Genomic DNA, 19390 nt, shown 5'->3' on the forward strand with positions numbered 1-19390 from the left:
CTAAAAAAATATTAAAAATATATGTCATGTACTTCATGCTTTCAATATGCACATTTATGCTTTTAATGCACCATCTTGTGTAGATCTCCCCTAAACCTTAATGCTACCTATGCCACTGTGATTTAGAGATTATAAAACTTGCCCAAAACCACACAGGTAGTAGGTGGGAAATCCAGGGTTCAAACCCACACCTTGTATTTCAGAGTTATTGCGCTTAACTGGCATGGTGAATTATTCTTTTCAGCTTAGTTTCATGACGTCCTCCAAGCTGGCTGAATCTGAGCCATAGGTGTCTCCACTGTGAACTGCCCCTATGTCTCAAATGTCAATGATGTCATCAAAACAACAATGATTTTTTTTCAAATTGCTATAATGTTCAGGGGACATTAAATTAAGTAGAAATCTCAGATTCCCAGTCTCCACGTAGGAGAAAAATCTGCTAGAATGAAGAAGGTAATCTGATTAGTAAGCTGTTACCTCAGAACTGAAGAGCAAATACGGTTGTTGTTATTTCTGGCAACAGAGGGTTTTGGTCTTGAACAAAAGCTAGCCTGGTGCAATGAGTATATGCTTTTATGAATAGGTCACTGTTTACGACACACAACCAAATGTTACTTCAGAATCAGCCTGGCTTCCTGTCATGCGGCTCAGGGGTGGCAGCAGTAAATTTGTGTGTGGCTGATCTCCAAGGGTGTACGTAGAGATGGAATATTTCAGGTTCCCTCCTGCTCCACCCCTCACCGAGGGAACTGAGGATCTTTTTCTCTTGGCAGACCTAGAAATTGACGTTGGGGCAGAATGAGAGTGAGGCTTTGAAAATCAGACATAATAGATTATATATTAAATTTTGATGAGCTCGTGTTAACAATATGCCTTTCAAATTCATCCATTTTGGGTTGAATTGTGGCCTTTGTAAGTGGGTTTCTTTGACTTTTTTCATGCTGTTCAACAGTGAATATTTTCTATAAGATGTATTGATCTTACAAAAATTTTCATGCAAAGATTTTGAGGAAATCAGAATAGATTTATAGTATTTACATAGCTAACGAACAGAATTTCCCCCTAAAACTGTTTAAAATCCAAAATCTAATATAGCAAGAGATCACCTCTCATTTTTGACAGCCTTACTTGAATCAGATCAATGTAATTACTGTTCCTGTCAGCTTTGTGGAATCCTTGTTCTAACAAGGTAAAATAATGGTGAATCCAGGGGCTGTGCTGGTCCTCATTGTATATTTATCTCACCTGACTTTGAATTACGTATGCAATGAGAAATGGAGCATCCCTCCTCCTTTTTCCTAAAATACGGCGAGTTTTACCCATTAGTTTATACGCTTAAACAACCATTCTTTTTTAATGGTTAAGATTCCAAACTAACAGCAGTACATGATTCCTCCTCTGGCAGAGAGAGGGCAGGATGGAAAAACTGGAGGTGGCAGGGTCTTGTGGGATAAATCGCACACCGGATTGAGGTGGTTTAAATGATGTAATGGACATCTGACAAGTGATAGGCATGTTAGTCGTAAATGCTAGCTTTCCCCCTCAGTGGACTTGATTCTTACCGTGGAATCAGACAATTTTGATCAAAAAGGAACTATCTCATTGTGGCCAAATGTTAAATTTTGTGGAAGACAAACCTAGAGCTAAGAGAGACATGGTGACTTTTCCAAGGCCACACAGCTAGTAATGGCAACATTGAGATTATAAGCTGAGTCTCCTAATCATTAGTTCAATGTTTTTCAACAGAATTCCAATATTACTAGTTATTTTATAAATCAGACCCAGTTTGCATGATGCTGTCTTGAAGACATTGGCTGTGCTTGCTCCCCTTGTCACTTCATACCCTGTGTCTGGTGCACAAAAGGAGCTTACCTGCCTGGCAAATTAAAAGGTAAAGAACAAACACGTTTTCTTTTAACAATAATCACTTTCCAATAATTCTAATATTCATTTAAAAATACTAATAGTTTTGACTGTTCCCTTTTTCATGAATATGGTCATCTGAGGTCGAAAATAGGGAAAATAGAGTAAAATTCATCTTTGTTTTGCTACTTGTTATTAGTGATAGTGAAAAGTTTCATGGCAACAAAAGATAAAAATTAATGGAGTTGGAAGGTTACTTTTGGTGTCTTCTGTCAATGGTATATCTGTTCCTCATTATCACAAATGGAAAAGTGGAGATAACACTGACAAAATTGTATTTACAAAGCTTCTACTCAGCTACTTATGGTAATACTTAAGACCGTTAGGGTCTAACAATACAGTTACAGACCAAAAGAGATCGATTAAACTTTGAAAAGCTTGTTCAGCTCTATTACCTCTAGGAAGTTTATAGGAAAAACTGTGAACAACAACTCAAAAATTATTTTCTCAATATAGTATAGTTCCAAGAAAACATTGTGACAGGCTTCTGCCCTAAGTTGATCAATATAAATAGATATTTTCATGTCTAAATACTATATCCAAAGTAGTAAGAAAAGTTAAAAATAAATTCCTGAAACATGGTGTTGTAATGTATAGCATGATAACTATAATTAATAATACTTTATCGCATATTTGAAAGTTGCTAAGAGTAAATCTTGTCTTGATCACAAAAAAATTTTTTTGTAACTATGTAAAAAAAATAGATTCTTATGCAGATGGCCAGTATATACATGAAAAGATGCTCAAGATTACTAATCATCAGAGAAATGCAGGTTAAAACCACAATGAGATATCACCTCATACCTGTCAGAATGGCTATTATCAATAAATCATAAAACAAGTGTTGGCAAGAATGTGGAGAAAAGGGAACCCACATACACTGTTGGTGGGATTGCAAATTGGTACAGCCACTATGGAAAACAGTCTGGAGGTTCCTCAAAAAATTAAAAGTGGACCTACCTTTTGACTTAGCTATTGCATTTCTCGGTATTTATCCAAAGAAAACCAAAATACGAATTTGTAAAGATCTATGAACCCCATGTTCACGACAGCGCTATTCTCAGTAGCCAAGATATGGAAACAATCTAAATGCCCATCAGCATATAATTGGATAAAGAAGTTTTGGTTTAATAAGTATCAAAAATCTGAATAAAGAATGGCAATAACTACATATCTATCAATAAGTACTTTAAATGAAAAAGAATTAAATGCTCCAATCAAAAGATAGGATGGCTGAATGGATAAAACAAGACCCTTACATATGCTGCCTACAAGAGACTCGCTTCAGATTAAAAAATGCACACAGACTAAAGAATGGGATGGAAAAAGATATTTCATGATAGACGTAGAGGGAACTGTGCTAAGTGAAGTCAGTCAGATAGAGGAAGACAAAACCCATATGACTGCTCATATATGTGGACTCTAAAGAACAAAACAAACAAACAAACAAAAAACAGAAACAAACTCATAGATACAGAAAATATTTTAAAGGTTACCAGATGGGAGGGGCGTTAGAGGGTTGGTGAAAAAGGGGGAAGGGATTAAGAAGTACAAATGGGTAGTTATAAAATAGTCATGGTCAATAGATATAGTCAATAGATATAAAGTATAGCATAAGGAATATAGCTAATAATATTGTAATAACATGTACAGTGTCAGAGGGGCACTACGTTTATTGGGGTGATCGCTTTGTGAGTTATATAGATATCTAATCACTATGTTGTACATCTGAAACAAATATAATCTTGTATGCTAACTATAACTGAAAAATTAAAAAAACTATTATTAAAAAAATTTATAGTTCATATATACAATGGAATATTATTCAGCCATAAAAAAATAAAATCCTACCATTTGTAACAACATGGATGGACCTAGAGGTTATTATGCTGAGCAAAATAAGTCAGACTGAGAAAGATAAATACTATATGATTTCACCTATATGTGGAATCTAAGGAATAACGAGAACAAACTAATCAAGAACAGACTCACAAATGCAGAGGATAATCTGGTGATTGCCAGAAGGGAGGGGTGTTGAGAGACTAGGAGAACGGGTGAAGGGTTAAAGAAGTACAAATAAGTAGTTGATAGATGGTCACAGGGATGGGGAGCACGGCATAGGGAATGCAGTCAACAGTATTATAATGGCTAAGTGGAGAGCCAGAGGGGTGATAGAGTAATCGGGGGATCGTTTCATATAAATGTTTAACCAATATACTGTATACTTGAAACTAATAATTAAATAAGATGCTTAAAAAATAGATTCCTGAAACAAAAGAGAAACTTATTTTTCTATTTCTTTAGCAATATAGTTTTTTGTAGGGTATCTTAGATGCTACACTAGAACAATCCGATGAATTTTCAGTATGTAGATTTATTAGTACTTGCTATTCTATGGACTGTTTTTTTCTCTAAAAACGTATTTATGATTTTTTAAAAGCCTGGTCTCACGTGCACAAACACATTTCAGAAATGGTCTAAACATGTTCAAAGTAAAAAGTCATTAATTTTCAATTGTACTTACAGTTTATTTTGTTTGCCCTCCAAGCTGATACAAGTTACTTCCAAAAAAACAGGAAATTGGGCTGAAATGGCTAGTATAACAAAGCAGGGACAAGAGTTTTTTTTTTTTTTTTTTTTTTTGGTGAAATGATAGCATTCAGAGGTTAGAAGTCTGGATTGTAGACCAAAGTGCTCTTGAGTGGGTAAGTTAGTCTGTTTATCAACTAATCATAGATGTATTGACTAGTTAACCTTTCTCCCCAGACCTAGTCTTCAGGCACTTTGCCTAAGTCTCATTCTTTCTCTCAGCTAATCTTTCTGAAAGTGTTAGCTGATAATTTAAGGTGTAACCACTCCCAGGAGTATTGCATTTCGAAAGAGGCCTCCAGGTAGAAAACACTTCAATTAAAAGAGCAAGAGAAGGGAGGACAGTTGTTATTTAACTTACTTGTAAGTTGAGTTCCAGGCCATTTAACTCAATCTTTAGCTGGATCCCCCTCTGAGCTCCCTCTGCACTTAATTCCCTCCAATTCTGAGAGCCAATGACTCTGAGCAGCATTTCCTCCCTTTCAAGCATCACATCACAATCATTTCAGCCTAAAACCTAGTTTACTCACTGTGTCATAGCTATAGATTGTAGCTGAACAGAAACATTAACACTATTTAGTTCTTAAATTACATCTTAACAGTGTGTGAAAGAAAGAATTTGTATTTCCAGGACCATGGACCTGCTACAAATGCTCGTGTTTTCATAAATGTAGTTACATATTTTATGCTTTAAGTTTAAAATGCAATTACAAATTTGGTTCTTTTCTTTCTCAGATATTTGGACACAGTTAAATATAAAGCATCTCATATGCCAGAGTTTACTCGCTAAGGTATTTTTCTGCTCGAGTCCGTATGAACAATCTATATATTATTTGTACTATGTACGTTAATATATATATAGAATATGCCAATATTTTCAACTTATTCTCATATAATGAGAGTTATAGTAACAATGATTTCTACATTTAAAAACAAATGTTTCTGGAGTTCTTTCTATGCTCAGCCAACACTAGACATTGAGTATACAACCAAGAATGTATATATAGCATTTTAGTTCATGAAGGTTTCTTTTATCACATTTCAATCTTTCTCCATTTTTTCTCCTTCATAAATAGCAAATGATAAAATGAATGCACACAACTATGCTGATAATTTAGGGAGATATGCTCAGTTTTAGGTTTCTTTAGTTCTTAGAGTTGTGGTGATCTACTTTTAACTTGAATCGGTCAAAGACTACAACATTATGAGAATATGCTTCCTAAAATGACTGTCATGTATAGTTAATATTCATATGCTCAGATGGACTGTAGATATTCAGATATAGATGGTCTACTTTATGGACTGTAATAGAAGTGAAGAAGTTCACAGCAGTTTACTTTCCCAACCTGTTCCTGCTAATTAATTGTTTGGAATGATCCGTATCCAGGTGTAAAGATCTATTTTGGTATATGAGAAAAATAAAATCAGTAGTCTTGATTTGCAAAATTTGGTCAACGATTCCAGGTAATTTAGTTTCCATATACTTACATTTCTAAAGATTCCTTTGTCTTTTCGGAATAATAGTTTTTAAGTTTGGGTTTAAAAAAATGGCTTTCTCCCTGAAACAACATGGAAACTTTCTGTTCAGTGGACAGTTATACAATAGGATAGAAGGTTTTGCATAGCCTTCCCCGCTTCTAGGGTGCTGGCCTGGGGCACTTACCAATATTTCATGCTCCTAGACAACTGCAGCCACCTGCTAGAAAACAATTTTAAAGATGTCCTAGTCACCTGGTTTTCAGTTTTCATTGTTTTCTTCTGAGTGTTACTCAATAAGCCAATTTTGAGTGACACATTTATTTGTTAATGAATATTATTTTTTCACTTTCATTTAAAAACATTTTAAATTTTTTAAAAAATTACAAAAGTAGAGAGCAGGGTATAAGGAGTAGCCATATACATATCACCTAGTTAAAGCAATTATAAACTCATGACCAGTCTTGCTTTATGAACATTCCTCCACCCAGGGCTAAAATGAGTAGAAGAGTTAAGTGCTTGGAAGAGTAGAGAATTAATGAATTAATAATCTTGGTGAGTAGTCATTGTGTGTGTGTGTGTGTGTGTGTGTGTGTGAGAGAGAGAGAGAGAGAGAGAGAGAGAGAGAGAGAGAGAGAGATTTATAGGATTAGGGCTTTATTAGTTCCTCCTTTAAAAGATATTTTAATATGTAGTTTAATATGTAGTATATCTTGTGGATCCTTGTAATATTAGTATCATAAGCATGGCTCCAGAAAATTTTAAGCCCATGTTTTAATTTTAAATTTAATGACTTAATGTGTTTATTTGCAAGATGTCAGATATCCGTGTTTAAACAAAAAAATACAGTCAACTTTCTGAAGTTCATATATCTAGATAGCTATATTTTTGTGGATAAATTAACTAGTTTATGTTTAACAAGGAATGAGTCAAAAATAATTTCTGGTCATGGATAAAGAAAGAACCTAGGGTCTTGCACTATAGAGCGACTTTAGACAAGTCACTATATTAATTACTCTGGGCTATACTTTTCTGCTTCTTTCATCTCTAAATTAAATCTATATTAAATGATTACTTTCTCCCAGGCATTGTGAAGAACACGGGGGACAAATAAATCACCATTCCCGACAAAAGGACCTCAAATCTAGAGTAGCTGGGAGTAGGTGCAGGGTATTCTCTAAGGCCATTTCTAACTCTGGTAGTATGTTTTTAATTATTTATTAAGATAATTATTTATTAATTGAATTATTTATTAATTATTTATCTTTTCCAAAGCATTCACTATTCCTTGTTTCTTACAGAATAACACTTTTAGTCTAATATTTGAAAATGACCATACTCCGACCCGAAACTACCTTTCTAACTTATGTTTCTACTTCTCCCCTTCTGAAATCATTCTATCCAGTTACAATGATTTCTATCACTGTTGTTTCCTGAACGTTGGATCACCAAGGAGTCCGCTTTGCTTTTTGGGTCTTCACCGCTTTTCTCTGAACATCTAATTTCCGCCTGTAGTTTACGAGCTAGAACGATCTTACCTTTCCTGTAGATCTTACCCTATGATTTCTGTGCATTTCCAGCAATTGCAGCATCCCTTTCATTTAGTACGGAATCGTGTCTTCAGATGTCCACCTCTCCCAGAAAGACTCCCTGACAGCTCTGCGTTCCCATAATATCCACTGATTTCATCCTTCTCACCTCTCTTTTTGTCCAAGAAGTTTATGAACATGAAGTAGCTTATGAACAAGAAGAAGTTTGTAGACAGGAACTTTGTGGACAGAAAGTCTGGCCCCTTCGTCTTTGAATCTCAAATGCCTAACAAACACAATGCTTGGCCCAGGGCACATGTTCGATAAAAGATTAATGGTGGATAAATGGATGCTTCAGTACTTTTTTCCCCTCTCTCATGATGTTGTTTTACCTTGAGTGTGTGGGGAGGAGTACTGCAAAGCTTTAATTGCTGCATGACACTCCAGATGTGATTTACAGAGAAGATTTTCAATTAACAGGATTCCATTTTCAATTTACGAACCAGTTATATTTTCAGGCCTTTCTCAAGAGCTAATAATTTTCAAAAATTACTTAATCAGTTGCTAAAGATTTTATAAGTCACTATAAAAGTATTCTATGATAATTATTAATTACATACAATTTGAAATGTTTCGATATTTAGAAACACCTGGATGTCCTTAGTAGGTATGTCAAATTTGTTTCATGATGTTTTCATAATCTTACTAGAAAAAATGTCTCAAAATATTTTGAATTATTTTTTAAATGAATTCTGCTTCGATTAAAATACAATTTTTAAAACCTCCAATAATGGAAATCCTTGGGTTCAAAGCCCCTGAAAGGCATTTGAAGCACTTTTGTGAATCCTGTTTTATTTGAGCCTTAAAATAAATAGTGAGGTAGGAGGTTTCCAAATTTAAGTATTCTTTCACATTTAGGGATGAGGAGATTAGGTTTAACACCCACCTTTGTAGTGCTATATAAAGAGTGATACCCATGCTACAATCTATCTCGTTTGTTTGGGCTAATCCGTTAGCCACATAACCTGAAAGTTGGAAACACTCTTAATCTGAACAAGATGAAATGAAAAGCAAATATGACAACCAAGAAAAGATAGGGATTCTAAAAGTTGTTGTTGCTATATAACATGCTACATAACAGAGTGTTTGAAAACAGCGACTGGTCCTCAATTCCCTGAAGTCAAATACCGCCTGCCCTTCACCCTCTGAATTCAGGATTGTTGCCTAACCTCTGGGGCTTTAGCTTCCTCATCTGTAAAATGGGGATTGTGTGGATTGATATGCTTTAAAATCTGTAAAGCCCTTACATCAGTGCCTGCCACATTATCATGGTATGTGCTTGCTTTTATTATTACGCAAATGAATTTTATAACAAGGTAGTAACTAAGCCAGCTTCATGCAATATCTTGTTTGTGTGTATTCTGTTCTTTATTCATTTCATTCATTTATCCATAGATAAACCATTTTAATAACTGCTTTTCATTCATATTGAGTGCATGTTATGTAAAAAGCAGGATGCTAGGTGTTACATGTTTATGTAAGACCTGGAGAGCAAGTCTCTCCACCTGAGCCCCTGAGGCTGCAGGAGAATCATATACATAGTCTCACCAAGCTACCTCCCAAAGGGATGGGACATAAACTGGATATGCCTCCCTCCCCACAGCCCCAGCACCACAAAACACATTCGTGTAGCTTTCATTCTCTTCACACAGTCCCCCTGCCAGCCTTGCCAGCCTTTACCTGCTGTGACATTCACCAGGCTGCCCCTGCTCCTTGGGAAGTAGAGAAGTAGGAGAAGATGCTCCCCCCACAGCCTCCAGCCTAGAAAGGGTCACCAAGGATATATCGCACCACTCCTGTTTATCCCATTTCTTAGCAGACGTTGTTTCTATGAATGCTCTACTCCAACCTCTCTCCCCATGACATGCGGAGTATTTACACAGATGTTCTGAAATAAGCATTGCCCTTTTTATCCAAAGATGTGTATCATGACCCCCTACCCGCAATAATTTCCACTCTTCTTTAATTACTGGTTCCTGATTTTTCTTTAGAATCACACTGTGTTTCCGTGAACACTCCCAAGAGATTCTTTGCTCTACTCTGCCACTGCTCAGCTCCCACTCCTAGGTTCTCTAGAGAATTTCCATACCAGCTGCAGAATTACTCCCTCCTCTCTCTAAATTTCTCCTGTGACAAGATGCATATCACTTTGCATCAGGTTGCATCATGTGATGTCAGAAAGCTGAAAGAAAACAAAGTTTTCCCTTGGGCATCGGGCACTGACAGCAACAAAGGAAACTTGTGGAGGGGAGCGATCCTGAGTTTCGATTGGAGAACATCTACCTCTGGCTTTAAATAACCATTCTTTAGATCCACTTCTATATTGTATTTTTTTCACAGACATTAAAAACTCATTCTTCTTTCTTCGGTGTCTTCTGAGACTTAAAATTCATTTTGTTTGTATAATAACATTCAAGGTTCAGTACACCACTTGATTTTGTGTTCATCCTCGTCCAAGGATAGATGATTAAAATATCATCAACGATATAGGAGCACCTTGTAGATAACCTCACCCCAGAATTAATACTCTATTGATGACTGTCCTGATTTGCTAAAAATCACTTATCGTGAACAACTTTCTTGGGATTAGGTGTTTTGAAATAAAAATTTATATGTAAAAAATGTATATGTTGTATTGTTTAAAACAGAGGCAACAATATAACTTGAATTTTACTTATTTTTTATCATGATTTCTTCTGCTGGTGCTCTTTGATTAAATTTCAGAAAAGAACTTTTATCTGCTGTTGGTACTTTTCCTCTAGTCAGATGCTAGTCCACATGAAACTGCAGAGCCAGCTCAAAATGGTTTTATACTGTTTGATGAGGAGCTGAGTTGTTTCTCGGGGATAGCAGACCAGGACTATAGGTCATACAGGTGAAGTACGTACAGAGGAAAGAACTTTGGCTTCCAGCTTCACCTGGAACCAAAGTCTCACCCCTCATCCTCAATCAAAAGACCAGGACATAATCAGAACTTGAACATCAGAACCCTCTCAGAAACTAAGGGTCCATTGTCCAGGAAGATTCATTGTTGAAGCCTCTTTATCATAAATGGCCAAGTTCCAAGTTCCTCTCCAATTAAAACCTGCCCCACCAGCATGTCAACATACCTGTTTTCCTTACCCTGAAAAATCCTCAATCTAGTCCAGTGAGCAAGATGGATCTGAAACACCTTAAGTCTCCTATCTTTTTGGTTGGCACCTTCTCCATTGATAAAAAATTTCCTTAATCCAAACTCTGACATTTTGAGTTTTGACCTTTCAAAGTATAGGCACATAGACTTTTGGGTTCAGTAACACACATACCAAGCTAAAATTTTTTGAGAGTGCCAGGCCCTGCAGGGAGACAGCTAAGACTCTTTTACAGAGGACAAGTTTCAGCTGTTCAGTCCTTTGGAGAGGCTGTGGACCTGCCCCACTGCAGATGTAAAGTGGTGTCTATCGGGAGGCTTTAATGTGCTAAACTTCTCTGATGATCAGGAATAGACACGCACAAATGTGGAAAAATAACTCACACACTATGATGTGGCTCTCTACCTCACAGTTCTAAAATAAAGATAAATAAGATAAAATTAGTCCAGTGTCCTTCCTGCCCATAATTTCTCCATCAATGGAGAAACCAGGCCATCATGACATCTTCAGAGCTGTAGTCACCCTGACTTCCACTTTCCTTCCATAGGCCAACTTACTTTGAGGGGCATCCCCAAAACAGAAGACCAGGAAAGAATGAGATTGAGGATTCTGTCCTATGCTCTGTTCTCCCAAGATAATCTCGAGTTTTCTTTTGTGTTTGAGGACATTTTCTCAACTACTTTGCAGACACAGGGCAACTGGTTCCAGTGCTGGTGGGATAATTATGGAAGGCAAAGGGGAATAGTTGTGTGTGGATAATAACAATCGTTTTGCTTGCTCTGTTTCTGAGCATGTCTGGGAGAGTTGAATTCCCCACTTAGGAATGGTGCTGTGTAGAAGTATAGGGTTTAGAGTTGGGAGTTCTGGGGCTAGATATCCCTCAAATGGTCCAGTCTCACAGTTCTTGACTTCTACAGTCTATAATCGAATAGCGAATCCTCTAAAGGTCATAAAACAAAACTTGACAGGCATCAGATTTTGTAATTTTACGTGCTCTGTACCAGGGCTACACTCAGAGCTTCCCCACTGTCTGCCCGCTTTCATCTTTCCCCTCTTTACCCCAATCTGAGAGTGGAAACCTGATTTCTATCCTGCTCAGAGTTGTGGTGGCCCATTGCATGGCATCTTTCTGTTCAGCTTTTTCCCATCTCATGTCTTATGCCTCTTGTTTTCCTTCTCTATTCTCCAACCAGATGAATTTTCTTCACTTGCTTGAGCACAGCATGCTCCTATAGCCTCTGGCCCTTTGCAGATTCAATTCCTTTTGTCAGAAACACTCTCCACTTCCTCTTGGACCAGATAATTCCCATGGATACTTCAGGGATCACCTCAAACATTATTTCCTTAAGGAAACTTTTTTTCCACTCCCTCTCAGATTAGGCATATTACCCCATTTTATGACATCTCAGAGCTATGTACTTCTTTCATTTGTTACAAAATACTTTTGAGATACACTGATGTAATTTTATGCTTTACATTTCTTGGTTTATGGCCTTTTTCCCTTCCCAGCCTGGGCAGCCACCTGTCCTCTTGAGTAGGAGGAGGGTGATCAGCAATAATGTAAAGATAAGCAGCTTTTGACATGCTAACTAGAATATACTTTTTTTTTTTTAGTTTTACTTGGAGACACCCAAGGCCTGAAGGCTAAACTTCACAGAGAGAGTTTGGGATCTCCCGTTTCTACATATGCAAAACTAAGCAAAGCATATTTGACTATGGAGTTTTGTGTAAGGAAGCTGTTGATGAAACAGAGAGAGAAGGGGGATACCCTGTCTGGTCCCAGGAAATCGTGCAGGTAAAGCAAAGCAAGATAAAGACATTCGAGTACCTATCACGGTACATGTACACTCCTAACTCGGGGCCTGCTCTTCAAGGTTGACAGGGCACAACGCTGGGTGTTGGAGGTGGAGATGTAGGGGGATGTGAGTCCCACGCAAAAATCCAGAAAGATCCAGGATAATCTGTCCAGAGTACAGAGCTTTAGTTGTGCTTCTCGCTGAGGACTTTGGCAGTAGATGGCCTTGTAGCTGCCCCTGCTCCAACACCAGGTGGTTATGTCAGACAACAGCACAAAGAGATAGACTGAGTGTCATGTTCCCATAGGAACATGGAGGGAGTGGATAGTAACTGATAATATTCCAAGAGCATCTCTGCAGTAAAGTCTGCCTGGACTTAGAATTCAACAGAAGTTATGGACAATTTGAGGGGGCCCATGGGTCCAAGGGAGAGTAAGATCCATTGAGCAAGGGAATGGCTGGTACTTTCCAGAATTTCTGAAGTAAAGAGACTAGTTGTTGACATGCCAAAAACTTCAGCTGTGAACAGCAGGAAGGCATGAGTCATCTGGGACAACTACGTCTGAGGGTTCAAGAATCTGGAAAGATTCTGTGAACCCCAGAGGCTGCACATATTAGTGGTCAGTCCATTCATAGTAACTGGCTCTGCATTCAGATCTGTATTTGAATCTTGCATCCACCACATATAAAGTATATAACAATTAGAATGTTATTTAAACTTTGCAAGTCTCAGGTTTTCATTGATAAAATCTCATTTTGTTGCTGTGAAAATGCAATGAGTTTAAACAAGTAGAACAGTGAGAGCAGTGCCCATTGGACAGAGAACATGGTGATGTTCACCATTGTTCTGTCAATATATTTTATGACTATTTTTTAGAGCAGTTTTAGGTCCACAGCAAAATTGAGGTGAAGGTATGAGTTCCCATATTACATCTCAGCTTCCTCCATTATTAACCTTCCTCGTCGGAGTGGGACATTTGTTATAACTGATGAACCTCCAATATTGGCTAGAATCTATAGTTTACATTAGGGTTCACTCTTGGTGTTGTACATTCTACGGGTTGGGACAAATGCATAATTGCATGTATCCATCCTTAGAGTATCATACACATAATTTTCACTGCCCTAAAAGTCTCCTGTGCTCCACCTGTTAGTATTTTTAGAAAGTAAGCTTCACGGTAGCAAAACCCATATAATTCTTTTTCACCAATAGATCTTCAGTGGCTAGTATGAAGCCATACATATAATAGAGGATTAACATATATTTGTTGAACAAATGTATAAATGAATGAAGGTAAAGCTTTAAGCTAGAACAAGGTGAATTTTTAAAAGAAATGTCATATATCTGTGTTAATAACAAGAAAAAATATAAAAGAAAAAAGATAACAAAATTATTATCAAGGTCACTCATCACAATATAATATAAATATAAAATGTATTAAACTTACATAACATAAAACAAGATTCCACATCAAATTTTATACATACACATATTCTGAAACAAAATAACACAGAAAATATAAAAATAAACAGAAGAACAAAGAAATGTAAGACAAATGAAAAGAACTCAATGTAAATATCAGATGAAAAGGAAAAATAAACAGTAAGAAATAAGGTTGGTTATTTTAAATAGATTTTTTAAAAGTATAATTCATTATGAGACTATAATAGCCAGGAATGTTTATGAGCTAGATAACATAGCATCAAAAGATATCAAATAAAAGCTGTTAGAAATATAGTTATAAATTGGGAAAGCACAGTCTTAGGGTATGTTAATAATTTTTCTGTTCTTTATATGTGTTAAGTGGACAAATGTTAAAGAGAAGAATCAAATAATGTCATAAATATATTTTATTTACTCAATATTTATAAAAATTATGTTATCTTCAAATGTCCATGATACAGTTAAATATCGATCATAACCTGTGTCTCAAGAAACTTCCAGTAACTTCCACAGGCCATATTTTCTGACAAGAACAATAGAATTAAAGTGATTACAAAAAGTTCCATGTAAAAACTAAAACCATATGAAAATTAGAAATACTCCCTAAATAATCTTTGTGGACAGAGAAAGTTAAAACTGAATAGAGACTGCTTAGAAGATAATAATAGTGAAAATATCACATACCATAATATATGGGATGCAACTCAGATTGTGATAAAGAAAACTTTTTAACTTTTAAAGCTTTTTATCTATTAATAAGAAAGAATGTAAATAAATGATCCAATCCACTACAAAAGCAAAACATCAGACATAACAAACTTTAATTAAAACATGAGTAAGAAATTAATAAAGATACAATAGAAATTAATGAACAAAACCTGAAAACCTGTACAGCAAATATAGTAATTCAAAATCTGATTCTGAAATGAGAGCATGGCAGAGGGGAAGTGCCGTGCCATATTGAGAGCCCAGAACCTCCTCGCTCGGAGCCAGACTGCCCACCTCAGCTCCACTCCTCCCACCTGCGGTCCCAAGAAGACTACCTAAACCTCTGGTGCTTCAGACCCCCCACTCCTCAGCCTGAATTACCATTTGTAAAAGTACTTAGGATGGAATTTTCAAAAAGAAAATCTACGCATGTTTGTTACGTAAACAAAAAATATGGACAGGAGGTTTCAAAAGTAAAACAATACTATGCACAGCTACTAATAATACATTTAGAAATCTAGCAGAAATAAGTGAATTTCTGGGAAAATATATTTACCAAATGTAATATAAGGAGAAGCAGAAAACTTGAATTTATCAATGCAATGGAAGACACTACATTCCAATAGAAATATACTCTGTTGGTAGAAAAATAATTTTTATTCATTCATTCTTTTAACAAATATTGATTAATTGTTTACTATGTACCTCCACTGATTTTATTCTGATAGAAGTAAGATAATTTTTTTATCTCCATTTTTCAAATTTCAAAAGTAATCTGTATTCCTTCTTTAAGAAAAAATAGATAGAGAAAGAGAAGAAGAAGGAGGAAAAGGAGGAGGAGACCAACTGGTGAACATAAAAATCCAATGGCTTTATCTCTTCTCTCCAATCTCACCTGTCTGCTCTGTGTCCTTTTAAATGTTTATCTATCTGCCTGCCTATCATCTCTCTCTCTCTCTCTCTCTCTCTCTCTCTCTCTCTCTCTCTCTCTCTCTCTCTCTCTCTCTCTCTCTCTCTCTCTCTCTCTCTCTCTCTATCTATCTATCTATCTATCTATCTATCTATCTATCTATCTATCTATCATCTATCTTTATCTGTCCAATTTATTTGTGCACATATGCATTTAGCTTCTATAGGATAAGATAATCCATCTGTTCTGCAACTCCTTTCTTTCACATTATGAATGTCCTTCCATGTCAGCACATAGTATTTTAATTATGCAAATTTTACTCTCTTCGAAACAATGCGTGTAATTGAATGTATAGCAGAGAAAATGTAATTCCATGTCACTCACTCTTACCACTTAAAGGAGAGTGATCCAAGGCCAAGCTATTCTAGTCTTTAAAAATTCTTTGTGAGTTTACTTAGCTGCCACTGGTTCATTGGTATCATGTTGTCTTCCTCTAACCTTTGTTGTGGGAGCTTTTAGAATTTTCCTTTTATTTTTGTTGTTTTTAAATTTGATCAGGACCTATATGAGTATGGATATATTTTTCTTCATCCTGTTCTGCTTTTGGTGGATCATTATATAAGAAACTTCAGCTTTTGAAAAGACGCTTTAATTATTTCTCTTACTGTTTCTTTCCACTAACATTTCTGTTCTCTATTTTTAAAAATCTCTATTAGACAGTTTGACCCTCCTGGATATATCTGGCAAGACTTTAAGTTTTCATTTATTCATTCGTTTGTTTTTCTTTTTCTTTCTTTACTTCTTCTTCTTCTTCTTCTTCTTCTTCTTTCTTCTTCTTCTTCTTCTTCTTCTTCTTCTTCTTCTTCTTCTTCTTCTTCTTCTTCTTCTTCTTCTTCTTCTTCTTCTTCTTCTTCCTTTTGTCATTATTGTTTGTTTGTTTGTTTTCAGATCTGGGAAACTTATTTGACTCTACCTGCTGGCCATCTGGTCTCCATAGTGACAGAGAGCCCTCATCTAGATAAGTAGCTTGGTATTTCAATCAAATTTTTATTTTTTCAATCCTATTTTAATTATTAGTACCTCTTCCTTTTTGTGAGTGCTATTTTCTTCTTTTTCTCTTTCCCCTCCCCCTTCCTCCTTCTTCTAATTGTAGCCAATTCTAATTTTATGGGTGCTATTTCCTCTCTAATATCTCAAGATCAAATTGAATTATTACTATTATTCCTGTTTCCTCTCAGGTGAGCTGTTTTATTTGGCCATCATTATCATTATCTTACATGCTGGTATTTTCCTTCTGTCTTGGGTGGCCCTTGGTTTGGTTCATTTTTATGAATGAAGGCCCGGTTGATTTACGTAGGTGGTGATTGTGAGTTTCCTCTGTAGTATGCACATCTGTTTCCTGAGCAGGCCTCTTCCTTCAATGGCTAACTACAGGCCCCATATAAGTGGGTGAGGCATCAACAGCAGGAAGTACAAGCAGCGGACATCCTGGGGACCTCCTCCTTCCCCACGTCCCTTCTGGGCCAAGCGCCAAAATGGGGTGGTTATTCCCTGAGAGTTGATAACAGCACAGAGATTTTCTAGCTTTCTCGGTTCATGGCTGTTTCATTGTCTCAGTGATTTTTCATAGCATCCCTGAGCCAAAAGAACTTCCTAACAGTCTTCATTATAAGTAGTTAGGTCTAAGCAGCCTATTAACTATTTATGTCCTAACAATTTGGTAGCCTTTTGAAAACTAAAACATAAATTAAAAGTGAAAACAATATTTCTCTTTCATGCTTAAGTAACCTCCATTTATTAGTGGTGGGGTGTATGTGCCCATTGAGAACTGCATGACGTCTCAAACTCCGTGATCAGATCAGATACCTCTTCCCACATTTTCTGTCCTACCTTGATTTTCTAGTGGCACTTGTTTTTTATTCTAGCAATGGCTAAAAATCTTGCTTCTCAAAGATATGACATCATGGAAAGGAGTGTAGTTCAATCTGAACTTGAAGCTATGAACTGCTTAACACAAGCATTTCTCCTGGTGTCCGATAGCTGTCCAGGAGGGCTATGTTTATCCCGAAAATTTAAAACAGCATGGTGACGCTATGAGTGTGCCACGGCAATCTGGGCCTCTTGCTGTCTACTTCAGATCACAGCAATTTTCATATTTTCTCATCCTACTATCTCATAGAAACATGATACTACCATGATAGTCTCCATTTTATGTTGTAGCACTTTGAGATTGTATTAAACATGATGAGAAGTAAAATTACCTGCAAACCTATTTTTGAGGATTGCAATTAGCTGTCAGAAAGTAATGTCTCCCCACCACATACACCCACTCTATGTGGATTTTGGGTTTCTCTTCCCCTGCCATAGCCTTAAGGAGTAAATGTTCTAGGGAAATCTATACTGTGATAATTTCAAACTTCCATACTGGGAATTTCCAATAATACACCTATGTCTCGATTTTTCTCAATTAATAGATCTGAATTTCTAAAGGCTTTCTGAACACATGCACAGACACCTCAGACTCATCCAGTCCTAATTGACCAACTGTCCTCTCATTGCCTCCTCAGTACCTTCCACAGGAGCTGACTACATTGGTCCATGTCACACTTTAGGTTGGAGCTTTGGTCTCTTCTGTCTCAATCCCTCACACAGAGCCTAGCCTTCCCTGATGCCTCCCCTCTGTATCGTATCCCAGACCTGTCAAGGCTTTCGCTAAAATATTTCTTAAATTCTTGCTTTTCCTCCCTTTTCTTTGTGTCCCCACCGGTGTTGTTCTACCTTGGGCCCACGTTCTTGAGTTTGAAGTCTGCCACGATGGCTTTTCCAATGATGTCTGTCCCCAAGATATGGCTACCAGACCCCTTTCCAGAAGTGGAAGTAGAGTTGTATTGCTCCTCAAGAGCCTTGAGAAATCTCTGGACATTTAGGAAAAAATCCAAATTCCTGGCAAAATAACTTAAGACCTTGCACAAGTGTGGCTTCAGCCTGCCTATGTAGTATTATCTTCCATTTTGTTTGTTCACAAGGCCTGTGCAACTGAGCTTTCCCAAACCTAACTTTTGTTTTCATAGCCCATTCATTCTCTCATCCTGAAATGAACTCCCCCTCTATGCCTCTAGGCTCTACTCACACTTGACTGTCTTGCTAAATTAATACCACTTCTGCCAGGAGACAAGTTCACTCTTGAGCTTTCCTGCTCATCATGATGACAGTTTCTGAACTCATTGAATCTGTGCACTGTCCCCACTCTATTTATTTGCTGGTTTTATTTGCTTATTGCTCATTACTTGCCTTTTCCAAGAAATAATTAAGTGGCTTCATCCTCATTTAAAAGTTTGCAGCTTCAGTTCTAGACTAGTTACCCTTCTGCTACATTTTTAGAGGCAATGTTCTTTCTTCCAAATTTGCTAAGCAGAAAAAAAAATCTATAAATTAGGGAGCAAATTTTGCAAGTTGGCAATATGTATATATTTTTTTGTTTACTAAAATTTACCTTGAAAAAATCTAAGTGAGGTGAAAATCTGAGGCTCTAATGCATGACATTTAACCCACTGGAAAGAATAATTTCTTTTGTATAATAGATTAGTTGTAAATTTTTGAACATGTACAGTATTCCTTTTTTTTTTTTTTTTTTTTAGTCATGTGGTTGTTTTCAAACCATTGAAAAATCTGGATAAATTACCCCTGTTTGTGGGAAATCCCATATACATCAGAGCGTCTGATGTGTAGCAACTGGCAAGTATTTGGGAGAAAAAATAGAAAAGTCAAAGCTGGGGCAAAATAAAATTTCCATCATAATTATTTAAGAAACCTATCTTCCACCC

This window comes from Pteropus alecto, unplaced genomic scaffold (assembly GCF_000325575.1).
Source record: "Pteropus alecto unplaced genomic scaffold, ASM32557v1 scaffold13, whole genome shotgun sequence".
In the NCBI taxonomy this organism is placed as follows: Eukaryota; Metazoa; Chordata; class Mammalia; order Chiroptera; family Pteropodidae; genus Pteropus; species Pteropus alecto.